This window comes from Oculina patagonica, chromosome 7, assembly GCF_052425735.1.
Source record: "Oculina patagonica isolate OP01 chromosome 7, crgOcupat, whole genome shotgun sequence".
Taxonomy (NCBI): domain Eukaryota; kingdom Metazoa; phylum Cnidaria; class Anthozoa; order Scleractinia; family Oculinidae; genus Oculina; species Oculina patagonica.
The window spans coordinates 27063892-27085406 of record NC_135764.1 but is presented as its reverse complement, the minus strand read 5'-3'; the positions used below and the strand labels follow the sequence as shown (position 1 = coordinate 27085406).

The window sequence follows — 21515 nt, the reverse complement described above, 5'->3', positions numbered from 1 at the left end:
TTGTCTTTGAGGCCGGTGAGGTGAGAAGTAATCATTCTGTGAGGAATGCTGAAATAGCCAAAGAACGGTGTGAAAATGAAATGAAAATAAAGGCTATGCAAGATCAGATTGATAAAATTGTGGATAACCGTCTGACGTTTCTAACTTCTGAAGTAAATCTTTTGAGGAGAAAATTGAGGAACAAAAGCTTTTTTAGCAGTCGTAAAAGCTCTGGAACTATAAAAGCCCTTGATGGAGAGGTTTATGAAATCAGGAACATTTCCAAGAATTACGAAAGACTAGTTCGAAAGAGACATGAATTGTATAAGTTACAAGTTGTTGGCGGTGTAAAAACATTCCGACGAGAGTTGGAGGAGGCTGATTTAAAGGCTGAATTAGAGAAGAAAAGGTCTAATTTACATAATTTTACCAGTCTTAAATTAGATGATGTTTATGATTGCATACTAGAAAAAAATGGTGGTTATGTTACGGGGGGGATAGGAAATAAGTCTTCTGTTCAGTATGCTAATAGTTTTAAACAGCATGCGGAGGCTGCCTTATTGAAATATGTTTTATTTAACTCCGGGCAGGGATCAAAGCCCCGCCACTATTCTTTTAATTTAAAAAATAAGATGCGCAAACCAAAGGGTTATCCTAGTTCCACGAGATTTCAAATAAGGTATAATTTGTTGCATCCTGGTTTGGGGAGGAAAGAGCGGGATTTTGTTTATTCATCATTGCAGATTATTGACAGGATTTTTATTAAGTATAGGAGAGGTGGGAATAATTTTAATGGGGGGAGGCCAACTAGAGAGAGGTTTATTGTAGATCAATTGGAAAGATTTTTGAACAAGTGCCCTGTGGTTTTAAGAGAGAGTGATAAAAAAATGGGATGGTCGCTTAATACAGAGGAGTGGTATCGTGATGAGTACAAGCGACAGTTAGATACCCCATCATACAAATGGGTTGGTGGATTAGATATGGTTGATGGTATAAAACTGAATTGCCGAGAAGAACTTAAAACTTTGGTTCAAAAACATAGGGATATTCTTAGTGTTCCTGAGCTACGTTGGTTTAATTTAGAGGGGGGAGAGGAGTACACTTTGCCTAGTTTGAATTTATTACCTAAAGTACACAAATTATCTGAGGAGGCTTCTACCAAAAATGAAAAACTATTAAGGGGAAGGCCTATAATAACTGGACACAGCTGGTGTATCGTAGAGGCGTCAAAATTTATTCAGAAAGAGTTGAGAGGGGTTATTTGTAAATTCAAGGGTTTTTTGAGGGATTTGAATATGAGAGTCACTTTGCTTGGAAGTAGTAATGAATTGGTGGACATTTTACGAGATAAGAAGTTTCAGTTTTGGGGGGCTAATACTTTTGCTACTTTTGATTTTAAGGATTTGTATACTAATATTTTATTTGAGGATGCCCAAAAAACTCTGCGGGATTTGGTTGGTATTTTAAAATTGGATAGTCATAGGATTTCATTTGCTCTAGAACTTTATAGATTTTGTAATAGGTGGAATTATTTTAATGTAGGGCTAGATGTGTTTAAACAGGTAGAGGGATTAAGTATGGGTTGCTATTTCAGCAAGGAAATAAGTGATTTGGTTCTTATGTACTCTGAATATCAGTATAATCTTGTTTCTGTTGGGAGGGGGGTTCGATTATTGAAGAGGTATGCGGATGATGGTATAATGATATTTGGTTCTAACGACTCAGATTTTATAGTAAAGGAAATGGGTAGATTGATGCTATTTTATCCTAGTAATTTAGTCATAAATGTAAAGTTAAATAGGACAAATTGCCAGTACTTGGATTTAAATTTATCTTTTGATGATGTAACTGCTACAGAAGAAAGGGTGCATTATAGCACCTTTTTCAAAAAATTACATAAGTTTTCATATTTAGATCCTAACTCTAATCATCCTAGGCATGTATTTAAAGGTCTAATTAAGACAGAATGTATCAGGTATATAAGGAATTCATGCAGTAATGATGATTATCAACACTCTTTGAGGTTGTTTAAATTAAGGTTGCTGCGCTTGGGATATAAGCTTAGCTTTATAAAAAAGAATTCATTGAGCTATTTAGAATATGAGGGAGGTTTGAAAAGTAAAGAAAAATCTATTGTTAAAGATGTAGTATATACTATGGAATATGATAGGCAAACAAATAAAACAGGAAGTATACAAGGGTTGTTTACGCATGCTTTCGCTGGTTTGGGATTACATGGGGGTGTTTTCATAGCTAAAAAGGTAATGCCTAAATTACGAAATGTGTTAAGTACTCGAAAGATTTTACATGAGAAAATGCAGAAATTTAGATTTCCTTAGAGTTGGGTAATTAAAATTTAATTTTCTAGAGTTCAGTTATTGAATAAAGGAATTATTTTAAAGTTTATTTTTAAAAGAGAAAGAGAGATTAATTGGTTTGAATAAAATTCTTAGTTATCTTTTCAAATTGGTTGCTTGTAGAGTTAATTAGATTTAATCTAATTTAAATGGCTATAAAAACCCACAAAAAGTTATCGAGCCATGAGGGACCTTCCCAGATACATCCTACCGCTTTTACAGGACCCAGTCTTTATCAAGGCCGGCTTCCTGTGGGTACAAAAAAACAATAAAAAATGCTGTTCTACAAACATGCTCGTCTATCTCAAGGGCGAGTAGAGGTCTGACACAGCTGACCCACGGGGACTGCATCTTAGGTTGGACATGGTCCGCCATATGGTGGGATGTTGATCCGGCATATGGTTAAAGCAAATTGTTTTTGAATTATTTTGCGAAAGACTAATTCCATCGCTGTGGGCGCCATTTTTTGATATTAAAACCCAGTAGTGCAAGAACTAGCTAAGTTTTAATATTTCGGTTTTTATGCTTATGTAAGTAATGGATGCATATAACCCCCCAATGAACAAATGAAAGACAGGCCCACAGCAATCATGTACTAAATACACGAAAGCCTGTATAGCCAAAACAAACAGATGAACACGGAGAGACAAGTATGCATCCTAACGGTTGCATGACTTAGATTTTACTTGTTTATTATTTGAATATTTGAATAATTTTTGAATAATTTTGAAGATTCTTTTTTAAAAAATCTTGTTTAGGGTAGGTTACATTTTAAATTTTATTTCTTCTTTAAATACTTCCTTATTTTATTTTCTTCTCTTTTAATAAATACGTTTTGATGAAAATAGTTTGAATGTTTTATAAGTAACTGGGTGTTGGGAAGCAGATTAAGCATTTACCCACTAGGGTGTTTATGAGTAGAGGACTAGTTTTATCTCGGTTGACGTCTTTTAACAGTAGTGTAAAAATAGCTAAAATTAACATTTCGTTTTTTTGTTTATTTATATATCGAGTAATGGACATAGACAATCTCCATAAGCAAAAATGAAGGACAGGCTCCCAAGTAACCATGCACTTACTATACTAAGGTACGATTTTCGGAATTCAAAAAAACGAACACAGAGAGAGAAGTCTGTGTCCTAAAAGCTGTACGACTATAGGTTTTATTTGATTATTTTAAAAATAATTAATGAGATTCTATGTTGGATATTTATAAATTGGTAGGATTTGAAAAAAGGTTTTATGATTATAGCTGGTTTTATTTGATTATTTTAAATTTTGAGATTCTTTGCTGGATATTTGTAAATTGGTAGAATTACTTGATTATTTGGATACGTGTAAATTGGTATGATTACAAAAAGAGTTTTATGTTTCTATTTAGTGCCTGGGTGCTGACCATTGTAAACAGTTTGCTCAGCCACGCAGGACCAGCTGTGGTACTACAACCAATGCCTGGGTGCTGACTTGAAATGCGCAACGGAATGCAGACAAAAACTATAATCACAGTCAGAATGATCATCAGTTCCAGCAAATATTCACATCAACGAAAATGTGCAGACATCCGAGAGACAAACCGCAAATTACACGCTCAGGCTGCCCTAACATATTCTGGAGACTAGTAGACTAAAGGTTTGATTGAATTCGTATTTTTCTTTATAGGTGGAGGAGGGAGGGGGGGGGGGGGGGGGTTTCTGTTAAAATTTTTCTTCCTAAAATAATTCTTTTTTATGAAATTTTTCTTGTCTAAAAAAACAATGGTTAGACCATTAAGACTGGTATATACCGCTTGTGTAATCTTACTGTATGATTTGTAGGGTGCTCCTCATAAGATAATTAGTTATGATGTACATATGGTGGGTTTGTAAAACCGCATATATGTATACTACGGGTATATTATTTGTGTAGATGCGGAGGTGGGTCTATTATTGGCAAAAGTTTAGTGTGTTTACTGAATGATATGTCTTGTATGAATGAATTTGTATTACTTTTTGTATTGCAGAGTAAACCCAAATAAAGATGGTATAATCCTTTATTTTTGTTTTTGTTTTTTAGTCTGCGGCAGAGAGGAGTTCATGGAGAGTAACAGGCCTCTGTAGAAAGAGTAATAAAAACAGAGAACTATCACAGTGTTCCATTACTTTATAATGGAGATTGCTTATTGCAAAAGGAAATAAACAGAAATTATATTTGTTGCTTAAAAATAAAAGATATTTTCTCTTGCTTCTTTGAAATTTTGATTTTAATTTTGTTTTGTTTTTAAAAAATACAGATTTCTGAAAATTCTGTTTACACTTTATACTTATTTACTTCTTTTCAACATCACTTTTGTTATAGAAATAAATCTTTTTGCCATTAGATTAAGCTTTGGAAAACTCCCTGCATATTTTTCGTAAGGGATCTCAATTCCGCAGCCATTCTAGTGAGTTGCGCAGCCATTTGTTTTGCTCTGATTTGTTTCCTTAATAATAGCGATATTTTTTGTTCTCTTTCTTTCTTTTCTTTGTTCAATTTTTTGTTCTTTTCTTTGATTTCCTTATTTATCTTTTTAAATTTCTTAATTAATTTGATCCTTTTTTTCTTTTCTTCCTTGTTTTTCTGTTCTTTCTTTCCTTTCTTTTTGTTACATCTGGTTTTCTGCAATAAATTATTAGTTTAATCATAGTTGGTATTTACTTCTATAACACCAATTACCGCTGGTGTTTGCGGAATATTTAAATACCCAATTATAGTGAGCTCACTATTAGCATTTCCCAAACCATTGCAAAAGAACAAAAATAGCCCTCTTCTCATCAGGAACCCAGAAGGACTACCTGGTAAATAGGTATGAAAGGGAGGGAAAGCCAAATGAAATTTACACTTTCCGAGTGCTTGTTTGATTAAATTTAGTCACGAAGGAGGGGGAATGGGCACGAGTTTATTTGTAATAAACCAAGGAGATAACCTATTGACCCGCACGTTTCAAACCATTTGGTACCATTTGGCTGGGATCTACGTGCAGTTTGTCTTTAGAAATGGCTTGGAAAACTATCGTTAAACTAAGGTTCGGCGAGTTACCTTGATTTTCTTCGTTTTACCACTCTGGCAGTTTGCTGCTTGCTCGACTCTAGCCGCCGCCTCTATCAATGTTAAGTCATCTATATCTGCGGTTGCCATTTCTTGGTTTGGAAGAGTCATGTTTGAGACAAACCGGTGAGTTAGACTTTTTGGTATCGCTTAATGTTTAACGAAAAAATTCCATCTTAAAGACGAAAGAAAAAAGATTCTTACCAATTTTTTGCTGTCTTTCGTTCATGAAATTGCCCAAAGACGAGTTGCGTGGCGTGTAGACTACGACATAGTAAAATTTGAAATTTTAAACGAGAAGGCCAATTGCGAGAGCCATTATAGCTCGCGCTTGGAACAGAAATTAAAAGATTTGAAATTCGATTGAGCAGTACGAATTTTTATATTTATTTCATTTGTGTTCCCTGTTAACTTGGGGGCTTGTGTTTAGTTAAGTTTGAAATTAACTACTGCAAGCCGATAGCATTTGGCTCAGTTTAAAATAGCATTGTGTAGTTTTCCCTAAGATGATTTAGTTTTCCTTCGAGTCGAAGGTTTTTAGCATAAACTCTTAAACCGTTGGATTGTATTCCAATATCAAATTTCGAAAGACATATGGCGACATTTATTTCGCTCTGTAACCGACAACTGAAATTTGAAATGAGCAATTTGTTTCTGTTATGCACTAATTTGCAAGAAACAGAGTTTTGCTTTCGATATGGCTCCAGATCTTTCAAATTTAAAGTACGCGTGTACAACAAACCGTCGCGAGCTAACAAATGAAAACGACCAAGCGAGTTTGTTCCGTGCCAAGCGCTCAGCTTTTTCCGATGGTGAGTAAATTATTTTTGTTTTTAAGAGATTTAATTTACCAAAATTAAATCCTAATAACAATGTTTAAAACATAACTGCGAAAGCTTATTTAGTTTACGGCAATTTTAGTAAAGTAATCTCATCATCAATTGTTAAACACATCCAACGAACTTTCCTAACTTAGGTCATTAGATTTTTGCCGGTTTTAAACTTTTTGTAAACGTTTCATCGGTATAGATTGTAAACAGTTAGCTCAGCCACGTAGGGCCAGCTGTGGTACCACAGTTTGAAACGTGGTTTAGAGAGATTTACCCTGATTTGGCTTTTACTGAGTTTATCGATACGTTACAATACGGATAAAAGATCAATGTAACGTCTTCCCGCGCGCGCTTACCCCCTTTTTTTCTAGCTTACTCTTCGCGAAATAATTATCTCTCTAAGGGGTCTGTCACTGTGCCCCTGACGAGAATGGCAGACTTTCTGAGCTTTCATGACAATCTACTCCGATCCAGGAAAACTTATTAGTGAGCTCACTATTATAATTTCTTCAATATAACTAACAATGGTAATTTACCTAAGCGATAAAATTAAATAGGGACAACAGATCACTACTAAGTAAACCAGCATAGCCACTCATTGCGTCGGTTACTTGCACAAACATAACTATTAGGACTTTTTTCTTGACCATCTAGTCAGTAAACCCTCTAGTCAGTCAGTCTTATGGATGGTTTTCTGCACTTTCGACCTTCGTCTGCTCAGTCTGTTTGTTCAGACCTTTCACGTGCTTATGCGCATGTTTGGCTGTTCACTCGGCAGTTCATTCGAATCGTTGTTTCTGCAGTCTTCATATCCGTTACTTACATGAACAGTAAAAGCCGAAATATTAAAACCTATAGAGTTCCGAAACTTTTTGGTTTTAATATCATAAATGGCATGCCACAGCGTTGGAACTATTCCTTCGCTTAGGAAAATCAAAATAACAATTTGCTTTAACCATATGCCGGATCTCGATCCCACCATATGGCGGACCATGACCGACTCAAGATCCAGTCCTCCGTGGGTCAGTTGTGCTAGACCTCTTTTCGTTTCGAGATAGGCGAATACGTCTATAAAACGACCTTGTTTCGACTTGTTTGTACCCACAAAGAAATGGTTTGTCTACGGCACTCAATTTCTTTGTAAAGACGGTTGGATGTATCCGGGAAGGAACTCATGGCCCGACAAAATTTTTAGTGGATTTTGCCATTTTGTTAGGTATAAAATAATTTAGTTTTAAACCGAAGATAATATAACAAGAAACAGTTTTTTTTTTTGTTTTTTTTGTTTTGTAAAGACAACCGCGGTTACTACCAAGTAAAACCCAATAGCCAGTCGTCAAGTAACGTAGCCGAATTTCGTACAATTTTGGGGTTTTTTTATATCAAGGATTTATCCAGAGACGTCAAAACTTTTCCCTCACTTAATTTTAACCGCGCGCTATGCTAATACCCACAGACTCTTTTTGGTGCCCAGATTGCACGCGCACGTATGATGCGAGCGTTCAAATTTAAAGTACGCGTGTACAACAAACCGTCGCGAGCTAACAAATGAAAACGACCAAGCGAGTTTGTTCCGTGCCAAGCGCTCAGCTTTTTCCGATGGTGAGTAAATTATTTTTGTTTTTAAGAGATTTAATTTACCAAAATTAAATCCTAATAACAATGTTTAAAACATAACTGCGAAAGCTTATTTAGTTTACGGCAATTTTAGTAAAGTAATCTCATCATCAATTGTTAAACACATCCAACGAACTTTCCTAACTTAGGTCATTAGATTTTTGCCGGTTTTAAACTTTTTGTAAACGTTTCATCGGTATAGATTGTAAACAGTTAGCTCAGCCACGTAGGGCCAGCTGTGGTACCACAGTTTGAAACGTGGTTTAGAGAGATTTACCCTGATTTGGCTTTTACTGAGTTTATCGATACGTTACAATACGGATAAAAGATCAATGTAACGTCTTCCCGCGCGCGCTTACCCCCTTTTTTTCTAGCTTACTCTTCGCGAAATAATTATCTCTCTAAGGGGTCTGTCACTGTGCCCCTGACGAGAATGGCAGACTTTCTGAGCTTTCATGACAATCTACTCCGATCCAGGAAAACTTATTAGTGAGCTCACTATTATAATTTCTTCAATATAACTAACAATGGTAATTTACCTAAGCGATAAAATTAAATAGGGACAACAGATCACTACTAAGTAAACCAGCATAGCCACTCATTGCGTCGGTTACTTGCACAAACATAACTATTAGGACTTTTTTCTTGACCATCTAGTCAGTAAACCCTCTAGTCAGTCAGTCTTATGGATGGTTTTCTGCACTTTCGACCTTCGTCTGCTCAGTCTGTTTGTTCAGACCTTTCACGTGCTTATGCGCATGTTTGGCTGTTCACTCGGCAGTTCATTCGAATCGTTGTTTCTGCAGTCTTCATATCCGTTACTTACATGAACAGTAAAAGCCGAAATATTAAAACCTATAGAGTTCCGAAACTTTTTGGTTTTAATATCATAAATGGCATGCCACAGCGTTGGAACTATTCCTTCGCTTAGGAAAATCAAAATAACAATTTGCTTTAACCATATGCCGGATCTCGATCCCACCATATGGCGGACCATGACCGACTCAAGATCCAGTCCTCCGTGGGTCAGTTGTGCTAGACCTCTTTTCGTTTCGAGATAGGCGAATACGTCTATAAAACGACCTTGTTTCGACTTGTTTGTACCCACAAAGAAATGGTTTGTCTACGGCACTCAATTTCTTTGTAAAGACGGTTGGATGTATCCGGGAAGGAACTCATGGCCCGACAAAATTTTTAGTGGATTTTGCCATTTTGTTAGGTATAAAATAATTTAGTTTTAAACCGAAGATAATATAACAAGAAACAGTTTTTTTTTTTGTTTTTTTTGTTTTGTAAAGACAACCGCGGTTACTACCAAGTAAAACCCAATAGCCAGTCGTCAAGTAACGTAGCCGAATTTCGTACAATTTTGGGGTTTTTTTATATCAAGGATTTATCCAGAGACGTCAAAACTTTTCCCTCACTTAATTTTAACCATATGCCGGATCAACATCCCACCATATGGCGGACCATGTCCAACCTAAGATGCAGTCCCCGTGGGTCAGCTGTGTCAGACCTCTACTCGCCCTTGAGATAGACGAGCATGTTTGTAGAACAGCATTTTTTATTGTTTTTTTGTACCCACAGGAAGCCGGCCTTGATAAAGACTGGGTCCTGTAAAAGCGGTAGGATGTATCTGGGAAGGTCCCTCATGGCTCGATAACTTTTTGTGGGTTTTTATAGCCATTTAAATTAGATTAAATCTAATTAACTCTACAAGCAACCAATTTGAAAAGATAACTAAGAATTTTATTCAAACCAATTAATCTCTCTTTCTCTTTTAAAAATAAACTTTAAAATAATTCCTTTATTCAATAACTGAACTCTAGAAAATTAAATTTTAATTACCCAACTCTAAGGAAATCTAAATTTCTGCATTTTCTCATGTAAAATCTTTCGAGTACTTAACACATTTCGTAATTTAGGCATTACCTTTTTAGCTATGAAAACACCCCCATGTAATCCCAAACCAGCGAAAGCATGCGTAAACAACCCTTGTATACTTCCTGTTTTATTTGTTTGCCTATCATATTCCATAGTATATACTACATCTTTAACAATAGATTTTTCTTTACTTTTCAAACCTCCCTCATATTCTAAATAGCTCAATGAATTCTTTTTTATAAAGCTAAGCTTATATCCCAAGCGCAGCAACCTTAATTTAAACAACCTCAAAGAGTGTTGATAATCATCATTACTGCATGAATTCCTTATATACCTGATACATTCTGTCTTAATTAGACCTTTAAATACATGCCTAGGATGATTAGAGTTAGGATCTAAATATGAAAACTTATGTAATTTTTTGAAAAAGGTGCTATAATGCACCCTTTCTTCTGTAGCAGTTACATCATCAAAAGATAAATTTAAATCCAAGTACTGGCAATTTGTCCTATTTAACTTTACATTTATGACTAAATTACTAGGATAAAATAGCATCAATCTACCCATTTCCTTTACTATAAAATCTGAGTCGTTAGAACCAAATATCATTATACCATCATCCGCATACCTCTTCAATAATCGAACCCCCCTCCCAACAGAAACAAGATTATACTGATATTCAGAGTACATAAGAACCAAATCACTTATTTCCTTGCTGAAATAGCAACCCATACTTAATCCCTCTACCTGTTTAAACACATCTAGCCCTACATTAAAATAATTCCACCTATTACAAAATCTATAAAGTTCTAGAGCAAATGAAATCCTATGACTATCCAATTTTAAAATACCAACCAAATCCCGCAGAGTTTTTTGGGCATCCTCAAATAAAATATTAGTATACAAATCCTTAAAATCAAAAGTAGCAAAAGTATTAGCCCCCCAAAACTGAAACTTCTTATCTCGTAAAATGTCCACCAATTCATTACTACTTCCAAGCAAAGTGACTCTCATATTCAAATCCCTCAAAAAACCCTTGAATTTACAAATAACCCCTCTCAACTCTTTCTGAATAAATTTTGACGCCTCTACGATACACCAGCTGTGTCCAGTTATTATAGGCCTTCCCCTTAATAGTTTTTCATTTTTGGTAGAAGCCTCCTCAGATAATTTGTGTACTTTAGGTAATAAATTCAAACTAGGCAAAGTGTACTCCTCTCCCCCCTCTAAATTAAACCAACGTAGCTCAGGAACACTAAGAATATCCCTATGTTTTTGAACCAAAGTTTTAAGTTCTTCTCGGCAATTCAGTTTTATACCATCAACCATATCTAATCCACCAACCCATTTGTATGATGGGGTATCTAACTGTCGCTTGTACTCATCACGATACCACTCCTCTGTATTAAGCGACCATCCCATTTTTTTATCACTCTCTCTTAAAACCACAGGGCACTTGTTCAAAAATCTTTCCAATTGATCTACAATAAACCTCTCTCTAGTTGGCCTCCCCCCATTAAAATTATTCCCACCTCTCCTATACTTAATAAAAATCCTGTCAATAATCTGCAATGATGAATAAACAAAATCCCGCTCTTTCCTCCCCAAACCAGGATGCAACAAATTATACCTTATTTGAAATCTCGTGGAACTAGGATAACCCTTTGGTTTGCGCATCTTATTTTTTAAATTAAAAGAATAGTGGCGGGGCTTTGATCCCTGCCCGGAGTTAAATAAAACATATTTCAATAAGGCAGCCTCCGCATGCTGTTTAAAACTATTAGCATACTGAACAGAAGACTTATTTCCTATCCCCCCCGTAACATAACCACCATTTTTTTCTAGTATGCAATCATAAACATCATCTAATTTAAGACTGGTAAAATTATGTAAATTAGACCTTTTCTTCTCTAATTCAGCCTTTAAATCAGCCTCCTCCAACTCTCGTCGGAATGTTTTTACACCGCTAACAACTTGTAACTTATACAATTCATGTCTCTTTCGAACTAGTCTTTCGTAATTCTTGGAAATGTTCCTGATTTCATAAACCTCTCCATCAAGGGCTTTTATAGTTCCAGAGCTTTTACGACTGCTAAAAAAGCTTTTGTTCCTCAATTTTCTCCTCAAAAGATTTACTTCAGAAGTTAGAAACGTCAGACGGTTATCCACAATTTTATCAATCTGATCTTGCATAGCCTTTATTTTCATTTCATTTTCACACCGTTCTTTGGCTATTTCAGCATTCCTCACAGAATGATTACTTCTCACCTCACCGGCCTCAAAGACAAACTCTTCATCGTTAATGTAATTCAACTTGTAAAGCTCCAAGGAATACTGAGTTTTCTTCTCATACAAATCGCTAATGGAATAAATCTCTCTGCGAATTTCTCCGGTTACTCCTCGTGTTCTTGTTACACTTTTTCTCCAATTATGAAGCATTTCAAATGGCGAAAGATCTGGAGCCATATCGAAAGCAAAACTCTGTTTCTTGCAAATTAGTGCATAACAGAAACAAATTGCTCATTTCAAATTTCAGTTGTCGGTTACAGAGCGAAATAAATGTCGCCATATGTCTTTCGAAATTTGATATTGGAATACAATCCAACGGTTTAAGAGTTTATGCTAAAAACTTTCGACTCGAAGGAAAACTAAATCATCTTAGGGAAAACTACACAATGCTATTTTAAACTGAGCCAAATGCTATCGGCTTGCAGTAGTTAATTTCAAACTTAACTAAACACAAGCCCCCAAGTTAACAGGGAACACAAATGAAATAAATATAAAAATTCGTACTGCTCAATCGAATTTCAAATCTTTTAATTTCTGTTCCAAGCGCGAGCTATAATGGCTCTCGCAATTGGCCTTCTCGTTTAAAATTTCAAATTTTACTATGTCGTAGTCTACACGCCACGCAACTCGTCTTTGGGCAATTTCATGAACGAAAGACAGCAAAAAATTGGTAAGAATCTTTTTTCTTTCGTCTTTAAGATGGAATTTTTTCGTTAAACATTAAGCGATACCAAAAAGTCTAACTCACCGGTTTGTCTCAAACATGACTCTTCCAAACCAAGAAATGGCAACCGCAGATATAGATGACTTAACATTGATAGAGGCGGCGGCTAGAGTCGAGCAAGCAGCAAACTGCCAGAGTGGTAAAACGAAGAAAATCAAGGTAACTCGCCGAACCTTAGTTTAACGATAGTTTTCCAAGCCATTTCTAAAGACAAACTGCACGTAGATCCCAGCCAAATGGTACCAAATGGTTTGAAACGTGCGGGTCAATAGGTTATCTCCTTGGTTTATTACAAATAAACTCGTGCCCATTCCCCCTCCTTCGTGACTAAATTTAATCAAACAAGCACTCGGAAAGTGTAAATTTCATTTGGCTTTCCCTCCCTTTCATACCTATTTACCAGGTAGTCCTTCTGGGTTCCTGATGAGAAGAGGGCTATTTTTGTTCTTTTGCAATGGTTTGGGAAATGCTAATAGTGAGCTCACTATAATTGGGTATTTAAATATTCCGCAAACACCAGCGGTAATTGGTGTTATAGAAGTAAATACCAACTATGATTAAACTAATAATTTATTGCAGAAAACCAGATGTAACAAAAAGAAAGGAAAGAAAGAACAGAAAAACAAGGAAGAAAAAAAAAAAAAAAAAAAAAAAAAAAAAAAAAAAGGATCAAATTAATTAAGAAATTTAAAAAGATAAATAAGGAAAGAAAAGAACAAAAAATTGAACAAAGAAAAGAAAGAAAGAGAACAAAAAATATCGCTATTATTAAGGAAACAAATCAGAGCAAAACAAATGGCTGCGCAACTCACTAGAATGGCTGCGGAATTGAGATCCCTTACGAAAAATATGCAGGGAGTTTTCCAAAGCTTAATCTAATGGCAAAAAGATTTATTTCTATAACAAAAGTGATGTTGAAAAGAAGTAAATAAGTATAAAGTGTAAACAGAATTTTCAGAAATCTGTTTTTTTTAAAAACAAAACAAAATTAAAATCAAAATTTCAAAGAAGCAAGAGAAAATATCTTTTATTTTTAAGCAACAAATATAATTTCTGTTTATTTCCTTTTGCAATAAGCAATCTCCATTATAAAGTAATGGAACACTGTGATAGTTCTCTGTTTTTATTACTCTTTCTACAGAGGCCTGTTACTCTCCATGAACTCCTCTCTGCCGCAGACTAAAAAACAAAAACAAAAATAAAGGATTATACCATCTTTATTTGGGTTTACTCTGCAATACAAAAAGTAATACAAATTCATTCATACAAGACATATCATTCAGTAAACACACTAAACTTTTGCCAATAATAGACCCACCTCCGCATCTACACAAATAATATACCCGTAGTATACATATATGCGGTTTTACAAACCCACCATATGTACATCATAACTAATTATCTTATGAGGAGCACCCTACAAATCATACAGTAAGATTACACAAGCGGTATATACCAGTCTTAATGGTCTAACCATTGTTTTTTTAGACAAGAAAAATTTCATAAAAAAGAATTATTTTAGGAAGAAAAATTTTAACAGAAACCCCCCCCCCCCCCCCCCTCCCTCCTCCACCTATAAAGAAAAATACGAATTCAATCAAACCTTTAGTCTACTAGTCTCCAGAATATGTTAGGGCAGCCTGAGCGTTTGAATTTGCGGTTTGTCTCTCGGATGTCTGCACATTTTCGTTGATGTGAATATTTGCTGGAACTGATGATCATTCTGACTGTGATTATAGTTTTTGTCTGCATTCCGTTGCGCATTTCAAGTCAGCACCCAGGCATTGGTTGTAGTACCACAGCTGGTCCTGCGTGGCTGAGCAAACTGTTTACAATGGTCAGCACCCAGGCACTAAATAGAAACATAAAACTCTTTTTGTAATCATACCAATTTACACGTATCCAAATAATCAAGTAATTCTACCAATTTACAAATATCCAGCAAAGAATCTCAAAATTTAAAATAATCAAATAAAACCAGCTATAATCATAAAACCTTTTTTCAAATCCTACCAATTTATAAATATCCAACATAGAATCTCATTAATTATTTTTAAAATAATCAAATAAAACCTATAGTCGTACAGCTTTTAGGACACAGACTTCTCTCTCTGTGTTCGTTTTTTTGAATTCCGAAAATCGTACCTTAGTATAGTAAGTGCATGGTTACTTGGGAGCCTGTCCTTCATTTTTGCTTATGGAGATTGTCTATGTCCATTACTCGATATATAAATAAACAAAAAAACGAAATGTTAATTTTAGCTATTTTTACACTACTGTTAAAAGACGTCAACCGAGATAAAACTAGTCCTCTACTCATAAACACCCTAGTGGGTAAATGCTTAATCTGCTTCCCAACACCCAGTTACTTATAAAACATTCAAACTATTTTCATCAAAACGTATTTATTAAAAGAGAAGAAAATAAAATAAGGAAGTATTTAAAGAAGAAATAAAATTTAAAATGTAACCTACCCTAAACAAGATTTTTTAAAAAAGAATCTTCAAAATTATTCAAAAATTATTCAAATATTCAAATAATAAACAAGTAAAATCTAAGTCATGCAACCGTTAGGATGCATACTTGTCTCTCCGTGTTCATCTGTTTGTTTTGGCTATACAGGCTTTCGTGTATTTAGTACATGATTGCTGTGGGCCTGTCTTTCATTTGTTCATTGGGGGGTTATATGCATCCATTACTTACATAAGCATAAAAACCGAAATATTAAAACTTAGCTAGTTCTTGCACTACTGGGTTTTAATATCAAAAAATGGCGCCCACAGCGATGGAATTAGTCTTTCGCAAAATAATTCAAAAACAAATTACCAAGCGCTCGGTTTTTCCGATGGTGAGTTTGTTTTTAAAGATTTAATTTACCAAATTTAATCCTAACAACAATGTTTAAAACATAGCAGCTGCGGAAGCTTATTTAGTTTACGGCACTTATTGGTAATATAATCTCATCATTTATTATAAACACATTCAACGAACTTTTATAACTTAGGTCATTACATTTTGCCTTATTTTAACATTTTGTTAACGTTTCATCGGTATAGATTGATAAAAGTTAGCTCAGCCACGTAGGGCCAGCTGTGGTACCACAGTTTGAAACGTGGTTTAGAGAGATTTACCCTGATTTGGCTTTTAATTTTTATTGATACGTTACAATACGGATAAAAGATCAATGTAACGTCTTCCCGCGCGCGCTTATCCCCTTTTTTTTTTTTTTTTTTTTTTTTTTTTTTTTCTAGCTTACTCTTCGCGAAATAATTATCTCTCTAAGGGGTCTGTCACTGTGCCCCTGACGAGAATGGCAGACTTTCTGAGCTTTCATGACAATCTTCTCCGATCCAGGAAAACTTATTAGTGAGCTCACTATTATAATTTCTTCAATTTAACTAACAATGGTAATTTACTTAAGCGATAAAATTAAATAAGAACAACAGATCACTACTAAGTAAACCACCATAGCCACTCATTGCGTCGGTTACTTACACAAACATAACTATTAGGACTTTTTTCTTTACCATCTCTAGCTAGTCAGTAAACCCTCTAGTCAGTCAGTCTTATGGATGGTTTTCTGCACTTTCAACCTTCGTCTGCTCAGTCTGTTTGTTCAGACCTTTCACGTGCTTATGCACATGTCAGGCTGTTCACTCAGCGGTTCATTCGGATCGTTGTTTTTGCAGTCTCCATCCGTTACTTACATAAACAGTAAAAGCCGAAATATTAAAACCTACTGAGTTCCGAAACTTTTTGGTTTTAATATCACAAATGGCATCCCACAGCGTTGGAACTATTCCTTCGCTTCAAATAATCAAAAACGAAAATGGACTTCGCCATGTTGTGGTAATGCTTCAAGAAAGGTCGAACTAGTACCCAGGTTACCCCACTTTCATGTTAGGAGCAATGCTGTAATCCCTCACCGAAAGCTGGGAACTAATGTGTCGCAAGCTTCATAAAAACATTTATTTTTCGTGCGTGAAATAAATATCCTTTCTTGTCTCAAGTTTTGGTCACATGACTTAATATAGACCATTAACGGTTGAAACAATTACAAAAAGTGGAGAAAGTAAAGTGGGGTTAATTGAAATGCCTATGATATACTTTTATTTACTAAGCCCTGTATCAAACCGCTTTTTGAATCATGCCTACGTTATAGGAAAAAAAATGTTTAAATGACTCAAAAAGGTCACGTGACTTCCTGAGGTATAATTTAACTGGCCTACATTCCAAATTTGATTCGCTTTTTGACGTTCTCAGTTTAAGAGTGTCACGCGACAATAATGAAGGCGGTTTTTTTTCTTGTTACGCATGTCGGGTATTAGGCTGTTTATGTAACGTAAATGTAGTAACAATGGGTGTTTAGAAAACTTAGAAGTTTTGTAATGAACTTTCAATCTTACCTGGGCATTATGCGTTGTTTTTTATTACTGATATTTGTATGCTACGAGTTTTTCTTTTATATCTCAACTTTTTCCTGTTTCTTATATATCGATAAAAATGCCATAAGGAAGAAAAAAAAATATTGGAATCGTTCTCAAACGCTGTTAGTGATTTTCATGCCATTTTATGCATTATGCATTTTCACAGAGATCTGTCTTTAAATGATATAACGTTTCTGCCTGATAAAGTATTTGCAAATATCTCAGCCTTAGATTATCTGTAAGTAAAACAAAGAAGGCCGAGATTCGTAGTGTAACCTGCGCCATGCGTCTTTTTTTTTTTTTTTTGTGGTGGGAGGAAAAAAGGAACGCCTGATACAATTACTTGTCGAGTCGTCTGGACTCTGGAATTTTTTTCAGATTGGCCAGGAAACAAACGGAAACATTAAACCATAACCTGATTGGTTTCCTGAGTTTAAGTGTAATTTCAAGTCTAAAAATATTTTGTGGAGACCAGTATTCATGCCCGTTGAGCTGGATTTTGGAGATTGAGTTTTCGAACACACAAAGATGAAAATGGAATTGGTCGCTTGTAGCATAGTTTGTTAATACTACGAAGCAAGTTCAAATCCCTTTTTTTTATAGTTGCCCGATTTTCGAATTTTCTTGATATTTATTAGCACGCCGTTGAGCGTTACAAGAAATTGAAAGCAGACGTGACGGAACTTCTGGGTTCAAAGAACTTTTTTAATTGCGTGCTTTAAAAAATGGAAATTAATTATTTGGACATCTTCTCCATTTTATCACTTTTCCAAAGAGACGTTTAAATTGATCGAATGAAACCCGACTTAGTATTTATTCGAGTTATGCTAATGATTCATCAAGTTTCACGCGTGAATGAGACAACATATATTTGACTTTCCTTTTGACAGTTACTTCAATAAGGGGTCGGCAGACAAGTCGTCAAATATATGTATCAGGTTTTTCTTTTTTCTCTTTCCTCCTGCCGCGAAAAAAAGAACGAACGCCTGATTGCAGGTTACTCGTAGTGTGACTTGGCATTCTTTAAGCTTGATCTTGTTGTCCATCTCGCACAGTATTTGAATAGAATATGTAAATGAAAGAAGTGTTTTTCAGAGTTTGTGAGGGACTGTGGGCTAAAAAGACATCTCTTTCCAGACGCAGGTTTCCCAAAAGTGTCAGATACTTTCTTCGGCCATCTACTCTACTAACCTTGCACTAATTTCCCACTTACCATACTTACAGTAAGCAAATTAATTTTGGTGCTGTTTGTGCATATTGGAACCCAAAGACGCAAAGCCATTTTGATCGTTTTCTTAATAATTTCAATTGTAATCATGAGTACCCCCCCCCCCCCCAAGAATATACTTTATTATATAATTTCCCACAATATTTTTAAGATCAGAGTCGTTTTGCAGGGGCGTGGTACTATCGCCGATTTTTAAAGCCCTCTCTCGTCTAAATTCACTCAATATAATCCACCCGTGCGCAATAGTACAAAACAAAAACCATAAACACAACTTATTTGCTATTGTGTGCTCACTGGAGGCCGCACAGTTTATTATTGACTGCAGAAGTACAAGGAGTCAAATATCTTAAGAACCTACAAAAACAAACTAGGAAAGTACCAACGAGCGTCCATAGGATGAAAAAACCTCACCGCGCCCGTAGCGGTAACGCAGAGGAAAAACCCCAGCCCTATGGATAGTACTCTCCGACCTGCTGGGCTCGGTCTTATTAAATACTTAATGATTTCGAAACTGAGATCAAAGATTCAAAATTATCTTTAACGTATCCATCTTTAGCATTTTCACATTGCTAACGACCGTGTCTCTTAAAGAGTCTATCAACAATCCCTGCATTGGCGGCAGTAGTGGCTCCTCCGGTCCTAAGACTGAAGACTTATGCAGGAAACGTCAGTGATGTCCTTAAAAGCGTCCTTAATGATCTCCCTGGCTCTAAGGTAGCTTAAGGACCTTAAGCCTTGGTGCCGAACTTTCGAAGTGGACCGAGGAGACGAGAGGGCTCTGAACAAGGGTAAATCTTCACAAAGATCAATTTTTGCGGCAGCGATGTATTTCTCTAAGGCCTTCACAGGACAAGTTTTTTCCGGTCTGATCTCGCGATTGTAATCCTAGCCCCTTCACGGAATTCGTCTGTTTTGGACGATTCTAGAAATATGGACACAAAAGTAGGAACGAACTTTATGTCACAAGCTCTTATGGCGTAAAGCTCACTGAAACGAAAAAATTCAGCATAACCAATAAGACTTAGAGCTCCTGTTCTCAGATCCCACAAAGAAGGACACTTATCTGAAATCTTGGAATTAACAAGCGCCTTTATCATTTCCGGAGCGATGGGTTCCTTCTTCGTTTTCGGTTTCCCCAGGATCCTTTGGGAAGCGCTGACCAAAGAAGCAACTAGGGGATGTACTGAGACGTCCGGCAAACTGGCCAACTGTAAACTGTATTGAGAACTGGCGAAGGAGAATTCGCATCGAGGATAAGGCATTGAAGGTAGACTGCAACATGGAAAGAGTTGGCTGGCATGTGGATAAAACAATTGGACGAAGCCCAATGTTTCCATCGTTTGAAACCGGCCAAGTAACGGGGCAGATAGTAAGTACCATCTGCTTCAGACGCCAGCACGGATTCCTGGACGCGGCTAGCCAACGGCTGCAGGTAATCAGGAATTGAGAAATAGAATTCACGCCACATCTTCGACTTGAACACATCTAAAATGATAAAAGAACTAACAACCAACCAAAAAATGAAACTAATAAAATGATCAAACACCACGCAAAAAGTAACCAGAATAACAACAAACTACGTTACAAAAGAACAAAAAACATAAACAGGCAAAATAACCCAACTTTCTGGGCGCAAAAAATATCATGCACAGATGGTCCAAAACTCATCAGACGCAAATATAACTTACGTCCCGGACGGGCACAGAAGGTCCTATACCTCTGACCTCTTGGGCGCTAGAGGCCTCCTACCTTCAGGAAACATGATCATGGTCTTGAACTTCTTAGGCCCACCCTGTCGGGCACAGAAGGCCCCATTCTCCTCTGGGCAGAAAAAATGCCGCTCATTTTTCTAAACATTTGAACAAAGATAGTCCCAAAATCCACGGGCGCACAAAAAAAACACCTAAAATATTTGGGCAAAGATGGTCTCATTCTTCACGGGCGCAAAAAAGGCCCTTGAAAGATTTTGGCACAGATGGTTCCATAATCCTCGGGCGCACAAAAAAGCCCCTGCAATATTTGGGCACAGATGGTCCCATTCATCTCGGGCGCAAAAAAGGCCCTAAAATATTTGGGCACAGATGGTCCCATTCTTCTCGGGCACAAAAAAGCCCCTAACATATTCGGGCACAGATGGTCCCACACTTCGCGGGCGCACAAAAAGGCCCTTAAAACATTTGGGCACAGATGGTCCCATTCTTTACGGGCGCAAAAATGCCCCGAAAATAAATAAATAATTGGTCACAGACGAACATAACCTCCTAAAAAACCAAAAAAAACAAAGGCACATCGTCATATATCATAAATTATCGCATCTGAAAAGGAAAGAAAAAATTCTAATCATAAGAAGATAAAAATAAAATTCAGTCGCCTCCAGAGAAGAACACCAAGATGAAGAAATTAGCATACAACTACTCCTTTAATACTCTACCAAATCCCTAGATAGTTCATACCGACGAGAGAATATTTTTCCGCTAATTTTTCAAAAACGCGGAAAAATTCTACTCTCGTCTAAATTCACTCAATATAATCCACCCGTGCGCAATAGTACAAAACAAAAAACCATAAACACAACTTATTTGCTATTGTGTGCTCACTGGAGGCCGCACGGCCCAAGAGTACAAAGAAAGAAATGGATGGCAAAAAACCTGCCAAAAAAACAAAACAAAATACTAAATGGAAAAGAACCTAGCAGGCAAAATGAATTCTCAAAGCAAGCATTCAGAAATTCAAATTCTCATAACCAAACATACAATACATCTACCAGGAATCAAGGCTTCTTTATCGATTCTTAGCAGTTGGACGGTCCATCCAGTCAACAACAAAATCAGAAAAATTATCCCCACCGGCACTAATCATCGGCCAGAATGGAGCCGGAATGCCACAAAGGAACAATAAGTGTCCCAGACGCTTGGCAGTTACGCATATAGAGAAACACTCGCGGAATAAGGCAAATAGGGGGACACGTAGAATTGTTCTCCCCCGCCGAGATCATTACAAATGGATCAATACCTTCTGAACCCGTATTCCAAAACCTAGAATTAAATCTAGAAAGGTTAGCATTGAAATAATTAGCAAAACGATCGATAGAATGCGGGCACCAAACTAAGTCAATGT

At 36.2% G+C, this 21515-nt stretch overlaps 1 long non-coding RNA gene across 1 annotated transcript; it reads right to left on the bottom strand.

The window, feature by feature from the left end:
* Positions 1-13755: 13755 nt before the first annotated feature.
* On the bottom strand, positions 13756-15559 carry LOC144661055 (uncharacterized). The gene is made up of 3 exons (XR_013572192.1): positions 14889-15559; positions 14347-14595; positions 13756-13922 (listed from the first exon to the last, which is right to left on the bottom strand). It is a non-coding gene; the product is annotated as an uncharacterized LOC144661055 (long non-coding RNA).
* Positions 15560-21515: the final 5956 nt, after the last annotated feature.